The sequence below is a fragment of the Dendropsophus ebraccatus genome, chromosome 15 (assembly GCF_027789765.1).
Source record: "Dendropsophus ebraccatus isolate aDenEbr1 chromosome 15, aDenEbr1.pat, whole genome shotgun sequence".
Lineage (NCBI taxonomy): Eukaryota > Metazoa > Chordata > Amphibia > Anura > Hylidae > Dendropsophus > Dendropsophus ebraccatus.
This window is the reverse complement of record NC_091468.1, coordinates 10816468-10835842: the sequence shown is the minus strand read 5'-3', so window position 1 is coordinate 10835842 and position 19375 is coordinate 10816468. Positions and strand designations below refer to the sequence as shown.

Genomic DNA, 19375 nt, shown 5'->3' with positions numbered 1-19375 from the left:
AGGAGTAGGTGGCTCCAGATTTGGTTGGGAAGATGGAAGAGATTAAAGATTAGGGGGGGTTGGTATTTTGGGGGAGGCTCAGTTCACAGCTTTGCTCAGGGGCCCGTTAAGATGGCCCTGGTTGTAACCTACCTATTTTGGCGTTAATGGCTGACCATCTTATGTGGACTGGAGTGGGCCAATGGAAGAAGGATGGGGCATGTTGACTTGTTGCGTTGGCAAAAACTACACTAGTAGGTGCCCCTCATCCTTATATATGTAAGAGATTAGAATGGGTCAATGGTTACATGTAAGATGAAAAAGAGCCCCAAAGCTAAAACATCAGGCACTGCAAGCACTGACAATATTTCAGCGCTGGCCCTTTAAGAGAGAGGTAAAAACTGAAATTAGTTCCAGTGATTACAGCCCATTCCTGATATCAATATGATCGGTATACTATTATTATATCATGTTTGCTTTCATATCAGTGCGGTTAACATAGCAGAGCCCAGACTGTTTTATTTACATGACAAAAGGTGAAGAAAATGCAGACGCCAAAAAGAAAAAAAAAATCTCTCCCTAAACACTAAATGCTGTCAGCTTATAATATGGATGTTCAGACAAAGGCGAAACACATTTCATGTACAGTTGATTGGCAAAACATGCCATTGTGAGCGCACGCCATTGTCAGTGGTCTTAAAACATGATAATAAGCATGTCACTGTATTCAAATAGCCGGGTGACAGCATATTCTGTGAGCGTGACGTGCCGCGCATAGGCGACTGTCAGGGCTCTTTTCATCCGGCAAACACGCCGCAGATGATGAAGCTTATTCCCCTGTAGCTAAAGGACAGAGATTAATTCCTAGGTTATTGTTTACTCTTGTGTTACAGTCGCTCCCCAGAAAGGCTGAACCCACCAAACGAAATAATAATAATCATAATGATATTAGGCAGAAGTAGCAGAGCCGAGGTGGCCACACACAAACAGAGGCGGCTTGGCTATAGGTAGCGCAATATGGACGTTAGGTAAAGCAATGGTGTTACCAATACAGACCACACAAAGCTAAAGGACAACATCAGCTCTGCTACATCTATCACCATAGATAAAGTAGGGGGTTTACCTGCAGCGTTGCAGCATTGAAAGCAGATTTTTTTTCTCCATCTATTGCAAGGGTTAACTTATTGGCAACTGGGTCGTTCTGACAGGGCTATTGACTTACGCTGAGAAACAAGTAATTTGCCAGCCATGCAAGCCAATCACAGCCACACTAAGTGCAGCTGTAAGCAAGATAGATAGATGGATGGATAGACAGATAGATGGATGATTGATAGATTGATAGATAGATAGATAGATAGATAGATAGGAGATAGATAGATAGATAGATAGATAGATAGATAGATAGGAGATAGATAGATAGGAGATAGATAGATAGATAGATAGATAGATAGATAGATAGATAGATAGATAGATAGATAGGAGATAGATAGGAGATAGATAGATAGGAGATAGATAGATAGATAGATAGGAGATAGATAGATAGATAGATAGATAGATAGATAGATAGATAGATAGGAGATAGATAGATAGATAGATAGATAGATAGGAGATAGATAGATAGATAGATAGATAGATAGATAGATAGATAGATAGGAGATAGGAGATAGATAGATAGATAGATAGATAGGAGATAGATAGATAGGAGATAGATAGATAGGAGATAGATAGATGATAGATAGATAGGAGATAGATAGATAGATAGATAGATAGATAGATAGATAGATAGATAGATAGATAGATAGGAGATAGATAGGAGATAGATAGATAGGAGATAGATAGATAGATAGATAGATAGATAGATAGATAGATAGATAGATAGGAGATAGATACTGTAGATAGCTAAATAGATAGACAGGAGATAGATAGATAGATAGATAGATAGATAGATAATAGATAGATAGATAGATAGATAGATAAAAAAAAATCCACAACGGAGTGCAATCTAAGTAAATGCAGTCGGAGTGCCAGCAGCTGGAGGCTGAATCCACGTCCCCCCACTATATATTTTCAAGAATTCCGCAGCACTTCCTTTAGAAGAGATAGATAGATAGATAGATAGATAGATAGATAGATAGATAGGAGATAGATAGGAGATAGATAGATAGATAGATAGATAAGAGATAGATAGGAGATAGATAGGAGATAGACAGATAGATAGATAGATAGATAGATAGATAGATAGATAGATAGATAATAGATAGATAGATAGATAGATAGATAGATAGATAGATAGGAGATAGATAGATAGGAGATAGATAGATAGATAGATAGATAGATAGATAGATAGATAGGAGATAGATAGATAGATAGGAGATAGATAGATAGATAGATAGATAGATAGATAGATAGATAGATAGGAGATAGATAGATAGATAGATAGATAGATAGATAGATAGATAGATGATAGATAAATAGGAGATAGATAGGAGATAGATAGATAGATAGGAGATAGATAGATAGATAGATAGATAGATAATAGATAGATAGATAGATAGATAATAGATACATATATAGATAGATAGCATAGATAGCATAGATAGATAGGTAGAATAGATAGATAGATGTACAGATATGAGATAGATAAATACAAGATAGATGAATAGAAGGACAGACATGACAGATAAGTAGATAGATGAGCAGTTGAGTCTGTGTCAGACATTCAGACATTGAAGAAGTCGCTTAACATTACTCATTGTCATATGGCAATCTATTATGTTTCATCCTATCTTATGTTTTTCTTTTTCTTTTTTTCTTTTAACTTTGGTCCCAACCAACACCCCCCCCCCCCGCCCCCCCACACACACATAGTACTAGAGGAAATTGTGCATTATATGACAGCATATCTGAGTTCTGAGTTTCACCCTAATATTTGCTTGTGTGTGTATATGCATGTGTGAGTATATGTGTATGTGTTTGTGTGTGTATGTATATATATATATATATATATATATATATATATATATATATTTCATTGTAATAATATCTATTTGTTTGTGTTTCCATCTCCCTATATAGAAGCCTTGGTGTCGGTGGCATATGCGCCCGCATCCCAGCAGCCAGGTGTATGAAGACTTTCATTGTCATCACCTTGATTCCTCATTAGAGCTGTGGAAATGCTATAATAGCATTAAAATGAATGCAGGCCATTTGCAGCAATCTTCTGTTCACACCATCTCCAAATGAAGGCAGGCATTGCATAATCTGAGCCTGCTGCACTCCTGACAGGTGGATGATTTATGCTCTCAGTCAGAAGAATGGGAGAGCCTGCAGAGGAGACAGCGGGAGCAAGGTGCTGGCAAGACAGATGCTCTCAGTGGGCTGGCACAGGCTGGCAGGCTCCTGCAGGCTCAGGTACACATTACTACTCAACTCATGGTGCCAAATGCTGGCACGCCAAGCAAGATTTCTTGCTGCACTGGAAATATGAAAGATTCAGGCAAACTAATACATGGAGATCTTACAGTAATTCTCCTTAGAAGGTTCCTGTTCCTGTATTGTCTCCTGCAGCTCCATTTATTCTGCTCATCTCTATCATCACTGATCTAAAGTCTATAGCACTTGCGTCTATCATCAAGAGCTTGCAATCTAATTCAGCGATATCGATTCAATATATAAAGGTCGGTTATGAAAACCACCAACAAAGACAAGGACTAAAGAACCAGACGGGATGAGTACAATACGGCCGTTTTATAATACAGACCCTTGCTATATATCTATGTGGGGTATTTATATGGGGTATTGTTACTATGGAAGAATTTGATGCATTAGTATACAGTGTCACTTTGGACTATAGAGGCTTTGTGCTATGTTGCTATACGGATAAATAAAGATAAATTACAACTTCAGCTCTGCTACATCTACCGCCATAGATAAAGAGGGGGTCTACCTGCAGCGTTGCTGCATTGAAAGCATTGAAGCAATTTTTTTTCCCATTAAATTTAAAATACATAAAATTCGCATAGGCCCATACAGAATTAATTTTTACCCATAATGCATCAATATACCATAAACACCTTCTAGGATTCCGGTGATGTGCCTAACATTGGACTTATCTTGATTATGTGATGGTACTTTCACTGTCCACAGATGGGGAACCTTCAGCACTACAGCTTTTGCTAAAGTACAATTCCATAGGCCTATGGCTGTATCCATGTTTTCCAGGGCTCCTTAGGGTCAATGAAGGCCCGATAATAACTGTAAACGAGCACCAATCTACAAGATTACTGGGCCTATTCCACGGCTCGATTATAATTTAACAAGAGCTGTATGGACATCGTTACCGATGTCCTTGCAGCCCTTGCTTACTTCATACATTACCTATCCAGGCTGCAGGGCTCCTCTTGCGGTCTTCTTCTCCCCGGGTCCCACGCACTCCAGCTTCAGTGCGGCCTGTCTCAGCTGACAGGCCGCTCAGCCAATCACTGGCCGCGGCAGTCCCGGCCTGTGATTGGCTGAGCAGCCTGTCAACCCAGATAGGCCGCTCTGAAGCTGGAGTGCGTGCGACCCTGGGAGAAGAAGACCGCAAAAGGAGCCCTGCAGCCTGGATAGGTAATGTAAATCGCTAGCTGCCGGCCGTGCACTGGTATTGAACGTAGCGATTAGAGATGAGCGAACCGGGTTTAGGTTCGAGTCGATCCGAACCCGAATGTTCGGTATTTGATTAGCTGGGGTTGCCGAACTTGGATAAAGCTCTAAGGTTGTCTAGAAAACATGGATACAGCCAACGACTGTATCCATGTTTTCCACATAGCCTTAGGGCTTTATCCAAGTTCAGCAGCCACCGCTAATCAAATGCCGAAAGTTCGGGTTCGGATGGACTCCAGCATGCTCCAGGTTCGCTCATCTCTAGTAGCCATGTGCAGTCGGCGCCCGACAATTATAGGTTCAAATCTATATCATCCTTGTCATCGGCTGATCATCGGATTTATTACACGGAGCGATAATTAGATAATTCCAGTCCGTGAAATAGGCCCCTTAGGGTTGCATCCATTTTCAGCAGTCACCACTAATCAAATGCCGCACGCTCAGGTTCGGACCATAGTGGGCATGCTCGAAATTTTCTCAACTCTAGTGCTGAAGGTAAGGCCTTCCCTTACCAAAACTTTTACTATATAAATAACAGTGAAGGGTGGATGTGGTTGGGGTGGAGGCCTATACAAAAGGTGGTCCTCTTTCTTAGGTTAGCTCCCATCTTTTCCCTGTCAGAGTCCAGAGTATTTATTGCTTGTTTACTCCTCATTGTTGGCGGATGCCTTCACTTACTGGATCCGGTTTCCTTCTCCCCTGTTTGCATATGTTACATACTGTAGCTTGGTAGATTTTCCTTAATTGAGAAAACCTGAGCTTGGGCCCTCTCTCTAAAGGGTTTCCATAATGCTATGGTACATACCCCCATGCTGGTTTTCCATAGAACTGCAAGGACATTATCACAATACATAAGCTACCTGCATTATTGCAGCCTACAGAGCACCTCGGGTAAGCGAGAGTTAATATAACTCACAGCCGCTCTGAGGCCACTTAATATGAATGCAGAGAATAAGTTATGCTCCCTTATATCTGATTTCATGGAGATATCATAAGTCTTAAATAGGCAAATCCATGCAGTGCGGATTCCATCCCGAGGCCTTACCTAGGCACTTTTCAGACATATTAGATAACCGATAATCATTTTCTTTTGGGAACCTTATTTCATCTCTAAACAACGACACTGCAGAAACTCAATTCTTAGGTCTTAAAGTAAGGATCCTATATCAGTATCCTTGTACTAAAGGAGTCTTCAAAAGAGTCTTATGGTGAGGTGACATAAGAAGATGCCACTAGTAATGGACCGTTACCTATTGCAGTAAGGTGAAACCGGCCAAAGGTGCCAACGCTAGCCAAACGCTTCCATAAAACTGCAACCGCTGCACAAAATAGTAGATACACAAAAAAGTTCTTTTTAGGATGTTGGTTCGCTTAGTATAGAAGTATAGGCCCTAAATATAAAAGTGGTACTAATTTAATAATAATAATAATAATAATAATAATAATAATTAAAAACAGGTTATCGTCATTGTTATATTTAATAAATAAGATGTAATAAATTGTAATAAATAATACTACATAATAACCAAAACACAAAATCAACAACATAAAAAAAAAATATTAATAATAAATAAAAAGGAAAGGAACTGAAATGCTGCAGATCTGTTGCAGCTTTTGGCTATGTTCACACAACGTTTTTTTCAACTTTGTTTAAAATTACATTTGTCATTTTGAGTATAAAATAACAAACGTCATTTAGCTGCCTGGCCTCCCCTTAGTGCAATGACTGGTGTTTGCACATTATTCTAGTTTGGTTACTAATTGCTCTTTGGATTCGGCTTAAAGGGGTTATCCAGCGCTACAAAAACATGGCCACTTTCCCCCTACTGTTTCCTGTCTCCAGTTCGGGTGGGGTTTTGAAACTCAGTTCCATTGAAGTAAATGGAGCTTAATTGCAAACTGCACCTGAACTGGAGACAACAGTAGGGGGAAAAGTGGCCATGTTTTTGTAGCGCTGGATAACCCCTTTAATTGAAAAGTCCATTGAATTTAATAGTAAAAAAGGAGAAAGAACGGTGGAAAAAGAAATATTATGTGTGAACTACTAATAAAAAAATGTCCGAAGTTTGCAAAAGACAGATGGAAATAATGATCATGTTGATTATTTTGACGCCTGCGGCAAAAACGTCCGTTGTTCAATACACTGTGTGCATTGGACGTCAGTCTTCCCATTGACTTCAATGCATTGCCATTGCAATCAGTTAAATCGCAGCAAAAGCGGACGTAATTTTGCTGTATTTTTAACGTTGTGTGAACATAGCCATACTCAGTAAACTTCAATGGGGTCAAAAGCTGTAACAAATCTGCAGCATTTTGGTCCAGTGTGAACATGCTGTAAAATTATGATGATACTACTACTACTATTACTAATAAATATTATTATTATTATTATTATTATTATTATTATTATTATTATTATTATTATTATTATTATTTTATAATTATTATTATTTTCAGTGTTTTATATTCAAATAGAAAGTAAAATAGAACATGAATACTAAAAAGTAATTCAAATGTAAATGAATTATTCAATTAAAAATTATTATTATTATTATTATTATTATTATTATTATTATTATTATTACTGATTAAAATAATAATAAAAGTAATAATAATAAATAAAAATAATTTTAAAAAATGAGATATCGACCCAATCTAGCTGTAAAAAAAAAAAATTACTACTATTGCTTCTACTACATATTAGTATTAGTATTATGACTGTACAATAATAAAGGGGGAAAAAATGAACAAAACTAAAAACTTAGAATACATTATATCCTATGCTGAAAACGGAATTTGGAATGACGACGACCTCATTGTTATAAATATTAATCGAAATAATCGAAGCAAAGTAGTTATGAATAAAACCAAAGCAGTGGTGGAGACAAGAGCTGGCATATTCATGTTGCTGAGGAGTGAGCTGTCTCCTATTGGGAAGTGTCTCTCTAGAGAGGAATTAATGCCTGTGAAGCAGCCATATCGTGCTCGCTGTGTGTTTGCTTCATTAGTCAGCTGTGTTTCAGATCGCTTGGTAATAATTATTTTAATTGCTTTTTGATCACGGATAAGTGCAGAAAACAGGCAGGAGAAATATTTACATTTAGGTTGTGAAGTGTTTCAGATCAATAACAAACTCCGAGTCTTCTTAATGGAGGCAGAGGAACGTTTAATTGAAAAAAACGCAAAGTTAAACTAAATTACTGCTTACGAGACCTGAAAGGCCTACGTGGATTATTGCATCTTGCGTCGTGCCGGGACTGGAAACATCAGAGACCTGAGGCATAATGGGTTTTGACCAATTGGTTATTTTCCGTAATTGGTTGAAGTGTGGACAGACTCTATGGTGGTCAACTCTAGGATACAGCTAGTGGTTTGAGGCCTAGTATTAGCGCCATTATCTAATATGTGACAACAATGCCCCTTAGGGATTATGGGGGAGATTTATCAAACATGGTGTAAAGTGAAACTGGCTCAGTTGCCCCTAGCAACCAATCAGATTTCACCTTTCATTCCTCAGAGACTGTTTGAAAAATGAAAGGTGGAATCTGATTGGTTGCTAGGGGCAACTCAGCCAGTTTCACTTTACACCATGTTTGATAAATCTCCCCCTATATGTCTAATCAAAGGAGATCATTACGTACGAGTTCCTCTTTACGGATATCAGGTCTGTTCTTGCTACTGTATAAGAGGTTACCCTTTGACCGTAAGGGACAAAATGGAAGCCCATAGACTACACTGGGTATTTGGCTATGGTAGGTTTTATTAAGCTCCACTAACCTAAAGAGCTGGTTTAGAACTAAAGCCCCCAAAAATAGTGGTCAAAAATCAGAAAAGGTGAAATAATTGTTACAGTTATAGGGGGAGATTTATCCAACATGGTGTAAAGTGAAACTGGCTGAGTTGCCCCTAGCAACCAATCAGATCCCACCTTTAATTTTTTCAAAGAGTCTGTGAGGAATGAAAGGTGGAATCTGATTGGTTGCTAGGGGAAACTGAGCCAGTTTGATTGCCCCCATAAATTTATGTGTTCACTTAGCTGACAAAAGTGGTAGATCTCAAGATGGGGGCCTTTGGGCCCGCCAACAAGTAAAGCCATGGGGCCCACCAGATAACAACCCTATGTGAACATGACTGTGGAGTAGACCCCACTTTCATCCCATGTTCTTTTATTATTTCCAGTTCATCCCCCAGCCCCTTGATAGGGATGTAGCTATGAGGAGTAAATAGTTTCTTGAGGCCCTAGCCCCTTGGGGAGGCCAGATAGGCTCTTTAGATAGGAACACATTGGTATTATGGCTGGCATATGGTAGGTAAAATAATTTTTTTTTAAAAGTGGGGCCTGAAGAGGGGGCTACCCTGTACCCAATAGTAATCTAGACCGGGCTTCCTCTTTGGAGGAGTCCCACTGTAGCCGCATGGGCTGTATTTTTTATAGATTTAGGAACTCCTCCTTCTGATGACGTCCATATAGACAGTCCATCACTGGATTCTGTATATTGAAACAGAAATGTGTTCATAAAAAACAAATCCAGATCAAGAAATCCTTAAAATTTTCCTATAAATCAAAGTTCTGCGAACTGCATTGCAAGCAATAACCTTCAGCCTTCCGATACTGTACATATTCTGCATATCAATAGCGCATGGATTTCAGATGGCAGATCTCCCGCCTTTATAAAATAAACCCTCCGATTCCTATGATTAATTGGCCCTGCCAGATCGAAACGTTGCCCGGTGCCGTCCAATTCTTTGATTACATGACAAATTATTCATTTGTTAAGCAAAAGAAACAGATTTCAAATTGAATTAATGCGGCCCTGGCTTCATGATCATTATTCAGCTCTGCGGCAGATGATGTACACATGTCTGGCTATTGATCAGCCTGACCTCTGTGGAAAGTAATAGCCAAGCGCTACATCAATATGGAGCATACGAGGGCTTTCCTCTCCATACCATCAAATCCAGACACATAGCAAATCAGATCATTACCTGGCATACAGGATGTGACATGGGAACAGATGCGGCGACACACCGGCAGACAATCACAATTTAGGAAAACACAAGAACTTAGGAAGTAGGAAAACTCTGCTAAATATGTAAGATTCTATATGTATGTAAAGTATAAGGACGGGTGCCATATAGACTATGCATAATAAAGATAAACCGATTGATGGAGGTATAGGGCGACAGATATGAGAGATAGATGATAGATGGATAGATAGATAGATAGATAGATAGATAGGAGATAGATAGATAGATAGATAGAAGATAGATAGGAGATAGATAGATAGATAGATAGATAGATAGATAGATAGATAGATAGATAGATAGGAGATAGATAGATAGATAGATAGATAGATAGATAGAAGATAGATAGATAGATAGATGACAGATAGATAGATGATAGATAGATGAGAGAGAGAGAGAGAGAGAGAGAGAGAGAGAGAGAGAGAGAAGATATATAGATAGATAGATAGGAGATAGATGGATAGATATAGATAGATAGAAATAGATAGATGATAGAGAGAGAGAGAGGAGAGACAGATAGATATGAGATGGATAGATAGATAGATAGATAGATAGATAGATAGATAGATAGATAGGAGATAGATAGATAGATAGATAGATAGATAGATAGATAGATAAATAGGAGATAGATAGATAGAAGATAGATAGATAGATAGATAGATAGATAGATAGATAGATAGATAGGAGATAGATAGATAGGAGATAGATAGATAGATAGATAGATAGATAGATAGATAGATAGATAGATAGGAGATAGATAGATAGGAGATAGATAGATAGATAGCTAGATAGATAGATAGATAGATAGATAGATAGATAGATAGATAGGAGATAGATAGATAGGAGATAGATAGATAGATAGATATATAGATAGATAGATAGGAGATAGATAGATAGATAGATAGATAGATATATAGATAGATAGATAGATAGATAGATAGATAGATAGGAGATAGATAGATAGGAGATAGATAGATAGATAGATAGATAGATAGGAGATAGATAGATAGATAGATAGATAGGAGATAGATAGATAGGAGATAGATAGATAGATAGATAGATAGATAGGCGATAGATAAATATTTAGATACAAGATAAAAAACATTTTCTCTCTCTCTCTCTCTCTCATTCTCTCTCTCTCTCTCTCTCTCTCTCTCTCTATCTCTCTCTGTATGTATACTGCATGTATATGGTTATATTCTATAATGTTTATATGTCTGAGGCTATGTTCACACAACGTGAACAACTGGCCGTTCCGTGACCGGCCTGATGATCTTTCTGGCCGCAGAGCTCTGATGCGGCCGCAGAAAACTGACATGTCAGTTCTTTGCGGCACCGCACGGGATGCGTACGATGTGTATACGCTCGGGGATTCCGTTAAAATAGGGGCAGTGTCCCCCAGCGCATAAAGTGCGATGGCAACAACGGCCGTACTTTTACGTAGTGTGAACATAGCCTGACTCTGTATGGGTTCGGGGGAGTGATCCTTTGTCTATATAGGAACACATAGAAGTTAATGTAGGTGCAATAGTTGCAGTTGTCCATAGCAACCAATCAGCTCTCACCTCTCTGAGGGCAGACCTCTAATGACACTTTGACACAGGAAGTGTGTTTGTTGCCAGAGCAACCAATCACAGCTCAGCTTCAGAAGAGTTAAAGCTGAGCTCTGGTTGCTATGGGCAACAAAGGCAGACTTACTAGTAGAGAGTAATGATAACTGAGGCCACATGTAATGGATAATTTCTGGTCCTCACAGGACTGTAGGGCGAGACGTCTCCATGTCTAGGAATGACTGTCTAATGCTGTGTACTGTATACACACGGGGCAGGCGCAGCCATCTGGGTGGATTCTAGTGATAAGATCCGGATCAGACCAAACAAACAATACTCAGAGAATGTGGAGTCATGGAGGCATCCTGCACCTCCTGCCTCACTCATATTAGGGACTCTTGGTAAACTTCTCACATTTCGCAGCCTTAAAGGGGCAGGACACTTGTAGCGAGGGGTTAATCAGCTAAGTACAGTACATTCTGGGGACATTCATAATACAGGAGCAGTCCTATGTCACCGGATATAAATTATACAGCGGCGGCGGCTCATCACTCAGCACACGGGGGGCGGGGCCTAGAATTTCATTGAATCTGCGCCTGGTATGAATAATGACGGCCTCGCTATCTGTCATTATATATGTACAAAGGCAAATAGATCAGAATACACGCATCTAAGAACATATTCAGACAGAGCGTTACAGCTAATATCTGGGCCTAGGAAAGCTGGATGATAATCTATATGGCCACTATTATAACCCCATAGTAGAGTGTCACCCTGCTAGTGTCATCTATCTATCTATCTATCTATCTATCTATCTATCTATCTCCTATCTATTATCTATCTATATATCTATCTATTATCTATCTCCTATCTATCTATCTATCTATCTATCTATCTATCTATCTATCTATCTATCTATCTATCCATCTTCTATCTATCTATCTATCTATCTATCTATCTATCTATCTATCTCCTATCTATTATCTATCTATCTCCTATCTATCTATCTATCTATCTATCTATCTATCTATCTATCTATCTATCTATCTATCCATCTTCTATCTATCTATCTATGTCCTATGTATGCATGTATCTATCTATCTATCTCCTATCTATCTATCTATCTATCTATCTATCTTCTATCTATCTATCTATCTATCTATCTATCTATCTATCCATCCATCCATCTTTATCAAATAAAATTTATATCACATTTTCTGGATATCTCTATCACGTTCCTAGGTTCACATTTGATATCTACAGCCATAGCCCCTGAGCACTTTAGAAAATGACCCTTATTTAAATGTAGCACCAGGGCCATTTATATTAAATCCAAGCAGTTTGCAACAAATGGCAGTGCCATATTGATATATGGGCTAATGGGTGGCAGAGTGCTGGAACAAAGAGCAGCTATTTATCTATATGCTCCAGGGGGAAGATGCCACACCAGACCCTGTCCTACATCTCTCAGGCCTGTTCCCACCTCCCCTTATCCATTACACCGCTGTCACCGCCGCTTCAGCGAATAAGCAAATATTCCACCATTTCTACCCAAAGAAGCCCCAGCCCCTCACCCCCGCATCTACCGAATATTAATAGGAAGCTTAATAACCTTCCTTTAAATTAGACCAATGCAGACATCATGCATGAAACCAAAAGGCGGGTGACAAATGAAGATCCGCTAGGAAAGCTTTCAACTGGGCTCAAATTATTTTTTTCATCATAAAACATGATTAACTTTTAATGGAATCCCAGTGTAAGCAGGGTTATGTATCCACACAGGCCGCATCTTCTAATCCTTGGGAAAATGAGTTCTTGTAACATGACCAAGAGGAATGGCCGGCCGCTCCACCGAAGCCCCTTTCATTTCATGTTTGTTGTCTCAGTGCAAATTAATTTATCCATGAGTGCCCCCCCCCCCCCCCCACACACACACACACAACGCCATAGACTGGAGGTAGAAGGAATCATAAGGACGCTACGTGATTAGGCCAGAAATATAATCAGATGATCTATATCGGCTCATAGATCAATCATCAGGAGGCAGAAGAGTGGCCAAATGTCATCCATATCTGTTCATTTCTATCTATTCCATCTATCTATCTATCTATCTATCTATCTATCTATCTATCTATTCATGTTCTATCTATCTATCTATCTATCTATCTATCTATCTATCATCTATTTATTTCATCTATATATCTATCTATCTATCTATCATCTATTTATTCCATCTATCTATCTATCTATCTATCTATCTATTCATGTTCTATCTATCTATCTATCTATCTATCTATCTATCTATCATCTATCTATCTATCTATCTATCTATTATCTATCTATCTATCTATCTATCTATCTATCTATCATCTATATCTATCTATCTATCTATCTATCTATAGTATCTATCTATCTATCTATCTATCTATCTATCTATCTATCTATCTATCTACTATTTATTATGTATCTATCTATCTATCTATCTATCTATCTATCTATCTATCTATCTATCTATCTATCTATCTATCATCCATCTATAATGGCTAGTATTGTAACACTCTTGTTTCCTCAGACATAATTATCACTTCTTTGTGCTTCTACGTCTTACAACATAAATCTATAGAAAAAAAAAAAAAACAGCACCGACCAATAACACCAAGAAACTTCCGTCCTTCTGATATTGTGTCTTTAACCCTAAACCAGACACCCATAATATTATCGGTGCAGCCTGTTAGCCCCGGGTTGTGTGCAGTGACAGCGGTATACGGCAGTATAAATAGGAGAGTCTTGTGTACAGTCATCACAGGCCGCGATAAACAAGTCGGTGCAGATTTATGGCCGGCCCTTCTTGGCTTCATATCAAGCCTTAATTTGTACAGCCTCTTTAAAACACATTAAAAACACATAAAAGGCTTAGCTTTAAGAAGAGATGTGTTAAAATGCAATGTGTTATCTCTTGATATTACCCGGCAAGTGCTTTGTTTAATATCTTGCATTAATGAAGGAGATCCTTAAGAATATTATTACAAGGAAGAGCATAAAAAACAGCTCCGAGGTCACCGCCGCGCTATTAAGTGACACGCGCGCCCAGGAGATTTTCTTTGAAGACAATTAAAGCTTTATTTTACACTTCATTTCTGACTCGCCCAAACAATTCTTATTAATTGTTCTTTTTTTTTAATTGTCAGAAAAAGAAACAAGAGATATTGTGTCCCCTCCCCCACACAAAGTTGCTTATTTCCTATATAATGAAGACTTCTTTCCCATTTTAGCCTGCACATTGTCCCTCAGCACTCAAAGCTTTAGCTGGGCTCTAAAGACAGGAAGTTGCCATGAAAGTCGGCCATTTTGAAGACCATGGATATCTACTTTCTGTCACCTGGTCACACATCCCTGCTCCTCTCCCTCTGTCCTGTGTTGCCTACTGTTACCGCTATTACACAAAGCGAATATTGTCTGTACTTGGCCGATTATCAGCCATTCTGGCCGATAATTGCTCATGTTGTAAAACAACGATCAGTCGACATGCAGGATATTGGCTGATCGCTGGTTTACAATAGGAACCAAAATCCTGATGCCCATAGTGATGGTCTGCTGGTCGTCGTTCCGTGTAATAGGAGCAGTGGCAGCAGACTGCTGCTAACTTCTATGGGGTCCCTGGACAACCATTTGGGGAGCCCCTTCCAGCTCCCGCTCTTATCCGCTCGTTGTTGGTGTGTATAATAGGCCTCACTTGCTCCTCCGGATCAGGCTGTGTAATAGGGCCCTTAGTTAGAGATGATCGAACAGCGGAAAAATCTTAGGTTCTATAGAACTCAAACCTTGTCGAACCTTCCGCATTTGATTCCCGATGCCTTCCCAGTCCGTGGGGAAGGAGGAGACAGCCCGGGTACCACCTGGAATTCTGGGATTCAGCCTATTACCTAGTACTCGGGCTGTCTCCTCCTTCCCCACGGACTGGGAAGGCATCGGGAATCAAATGCGGAAGGTTCGTCAAGATTTGAGTTCTATAGAACCTAAGATTTTCCGCTGTTCGATCATCTCTACCCTTAGTCCCCCTCCTATACCTGCCATGTCTGTTTGGATTGACAACAAGACGAAAGCAATTCCTAACCTAATGTAAGGATCGAAATTAAAAAGGTTATCCTGGGATTAGAAGTTATACCCTATCCACCTATCATGAGGATGAAGAATAATTGTCCCTGAAATCAATAAAGCTATAGTATGCCTGTTCAGCCGCCATTCCATTCATTGTCTATGGGACTTCTGAACATAGCCAAGCTGAGCACTCTACAAAGAGGTCGGGCATCCACCGATCAGTTAAGTTTCCCATACGCTTTGTACTAGAGTCAACTGAACCATGATTGATTATCAGCATCTAACAAGTGTTGAACGAGCATGCTCAGTAGAGTATAGTGCTCGATTGAGCATTGGGGCGTTCGATCAAGCTCGATGCTCAACGAAGCACCTTGTAGTGCTTGCAAAGGTTTAATAGCAGATGAACGAACATTCGCTGTTAGTTGTATCTCCAGCAGAAACCTATTAAATGTTTTTGTTCTCATTTTTGTATATTTCGTCTCTCAAAGGGATTATTAAAAATTATACACAAATTTGAATGAAAAAATTTAAATACGTTTTTGCAAGACACAATAAAAATTCAGCAAGTGCTCACTCAACACTACACCTACCTTTTTGTTCTGGGAGAGGTCTGGCTGTGGTTTAACCCTCCACACCTCATAGAGAACACATGAAAATATGACTCTGGCTCTGGATTATGCCTCCCAAAACACCGGTTGACAGTATAAGCTGTATTGGGGACTTCAGACTCTCCACCCCAAGATGATGTTGGTGGAGTGAAGGGTCAATGTGATGGATTTTCAGCGCCTTCTCTCCACTGACATCATCTATTGCTGAAGTCGAGAGTCCCCCATGCACCTTATACTTTTGGCTGTAGGTGGTGGTGGGTTCGGTAGACTTTGGGATAAGGTGTATGGGTAACCCCTTGCAATGGCTCAGTTTTCAATATTACTCCCCAACACAAGCAATAGCTTCATGTGTCCTGACCCCCCTTGTCCTGGTTTATCCTTTGAAGAACACGTGGATTAGGGCAATTCTAATCCATTATACCCGATCATTCTCTAAATACAGGAGGCCCCCTCCCTCGTGGCCAAAAGTGGCCTGTTGGTGCTAAAATTACACCAATTTTGGGGTGTAACTTGACATTTTCTTGTTGTCATATATTGTCCAAAAATTGTTCCAAAATTCATATAGACAGTTTTACATGGAGGGATGTGTACCAAAAACTTTGCCGATCCTTTCCGGACATCTATAAGATCTGCAGACAGTAACCAGACCCTCAGGCAGCCCCTGGTAGTAGAACCGGCACATGTATGGGTCGGCGTTCTTGTGCGGTAGCAGCAGCAGGGTATTTGCACAGTAAATCATTTTCATTATGTGAGTTGTACACGTAATCCTCTTAAGGCCTCTCTGCACTTCACCTCCACTTTATTCTTCAGACAAGCACCGGCAGCTAATGAATTCTGAAATGTTTTAGCTCTCAACAGCATTTAACTAGTCAGTATAACTTAATCAATGACCGGGGAGGAGGGGGGAGACGCCATATGCATCAAGTGCCAAAGACACAGCCCGACCGTGCAACCTTGCAACCTCTAAACTTACTGCGTATGAGCTACAAAGATATAAAAACATAAAATGGGAGACCAGCAAATGTTTTACAGCTATTTTATGTCTAGTTACCACTAACTATGGCTCCTAAACTTATATCACTGGGATCAAGGAAAATCACTGACAGCTATTTCTTCCATTCCCCTCCATACACATGCACACCCCACTTATCTGAGCGGGCATGCGTTATTGATGGATGGGCTGTGTATCTTCCCGAGTACAAATGGAATGAATTTCAGTTACTAAACCATTTTCTTCCCTGACATTTGCCATTCAGAATCTGAAAGCCGCCATATGCATTAGGAGACACTTGACTTCAACCATTGCGACCTGGTTAATAAAAAAAATATTTTTGGAACCCTTTAATTTTTTTATTGTTTTAATCGTAAAACTCTGCGATAGAGATAAGCGCAACTAGAGCATGCTTATTTCCCATGGTTTGGTGTTTGATTACTGGTGGCTGAAGAAGTTGGATGCCGCCCAAGTCCTAGTCCTAGTGGATACAGCTTATGACTTATGGCTGTATCCACATTTTCCAGGACTCCCTAAGGCTGAATCCAACTTCTACAGTAGAGATGATTGAACAGCCGAAAATGTTAGGTTCTATCAAACTTGATCCTAGGTAATAGATTCGGAATTCCAGGTGGTACCTGGGCTGTCTCCTCCTTCCCCACAGACCAGGAAGGCATCAGGAATCAAATGTTCGATAGTTCCTAAGTTTTTCGGCTGTTTGATCATCTGTATTCTTCAGCCACTGGTAATCAATCACTCATCTCTACTCTGCAAGGAATTTAAATATACATTAGATAGCTGGTCAGTCCCTTAACATTGTTGCGTTTGGCCAACTTCTATCTACTGTGTATAAAAACCTTAAGGGGGTTACAGGGTTATTACACCTTGGCCAGAGTTTTAGATACCGAGCTAGGGCAATACCTTCCCACCACTTAAGAGATTTTGACACCATGTTAGCAACAGTGATGGGCGAACATGTTCGTAAATGTTCATATGTGCATACGAAGATGACGCTAATTGTTCATGTTCGCCGATCATGAACAATTTGTTTGATGACAGGGATGGTTATAACGATCATTTTCGAAGATATTCGAACTTGCAAACGTACGCAACTGTGTAATTTATGCTTTGCGTCTGATAATCTGTATGCATGTGCGTATACCGAAACGTATGCTTCTACTGTATGTTCATCATTTGTTTGTGAATATTCGGCGAACACAAACCAATCATGTTTTATGTTTGTGTTGCAAAACGAACATCGTGTTTGCGTGTGTGTGTGTGGGGGGGGGGGGGGGGGATACTTGACTATAAAATGTTTCCTTTCGCTGAGATTGCTCTAGAAATGTGTTACGTTTTTTTTTTTTTTCTAACCAGCCCCCTTGTGTGGTGTTGAAAGAGTAAACTTTGCCGTCTATGCAGTTTGTTTCATTGTTTCCATTTTTGCAGACAATGAGATTTAATTTTCAATTGGGACTCATTTACAATAACTTTTTTAGTACATTTTTGGTGCGGCAAGTCTACGAGATTCTGCTGAGCGTCAAGGGCAGATATTGTTTATTTCCTCTTTACTGCTGTTTATTCATAAGTTCTCCTTGTTAGAAACCTATGTTGGAATTTCATTCCACTGCTCCAGGCTAGAACTACACAAAAGTGCCAAGATCCTCGGAGGAGGGGCTTAGAAAAAGACATCCCCACCCCAAAGGTCCTAAAATTATGGATATAGGGACACATCCTTGATAGGAAAAAAAAACATTAATTCTTCCAGTCCAGGGTGGTTGGTTGTTTTATCCTATAACACAAGGAGGAACATTTTAAGCTTTGCTATGTGACCCCCTGATGTTGATGACCAAGTTATCCTTACTCCACCCCAGAGGAGCAAACTGAACACCAATACTGGAATGTTACCAGGGACTAGGTGTAACTCCCAACTTTGCACCTCCTATAGTCCTGCCCATTTTATAGTATCATTTTGTGGATAGATGCTATTGGTTCTGTTGGGTCTCACCTCTACCATGGCAGTTGTATCCAATATGCCTTAGCATCATTCATCCGTAATCTTTTTGCCATACCCAATGGCCCAGTCAATGACCCGTATAAAAAGACGTGTCTGTGATTACAAAAACAACAAAAAATCCATCCACCAGTCTTCAGAGTGCTGTAAAGTTTGCTCTGGGAAACCGTAATATTTACTGGCATTCCCTCGAAGCCGCATTTCTGGCTGGCTGAATCAGAGTGTATCACATTGAATATCTCTATTTTTTTTTTTCAACTAAATAGATTTGAACTGTCAATTTGGAGGCCCACTGAGCCACCGGCATGTACCGAATACTGTGACCAACATGGAGTTTGAAGCAGCAAATTTTATTACAGACTGGTAATTGAATTGAACAGGTTTACATTTGAATAGATTTGCAACACCATGATCTCAGACGCAGCGCCGGAGACGCCAGTGTGTGTCTGCGGATAAAGGTGGATGCTGA

The 19375-nt window shown here is 39.6% G+C and overlaps 1 protein-coding gene across 11 annotated transcripts in view; it reads right to left on the bottom strand.

The window, feature by feature from the left end:
• ESRRG (estrogen related receptor gamma) overlaps window positions 1-19375 on the bottom strand; it is a 608539-nt gene that overhangs the window by 101983 nt on the left and 487181 nt on the right. Inside the window, exon 1 of one of the 11 annotated variants that reach the window (XM_069954527.1) lies at window positions 5874-5932. The exons of the other annotated variants lie outside the window; for them this stretch is intronic. The gene's annotated coding sequence lies outside the window, so the exon portion shown is untranslated. Of the gene's footprint in view, window positions 1-5873; window positions 5933-19375 lie in introns of those variants that run through there. 11 annotated transcript variants of the gene reach the window in all.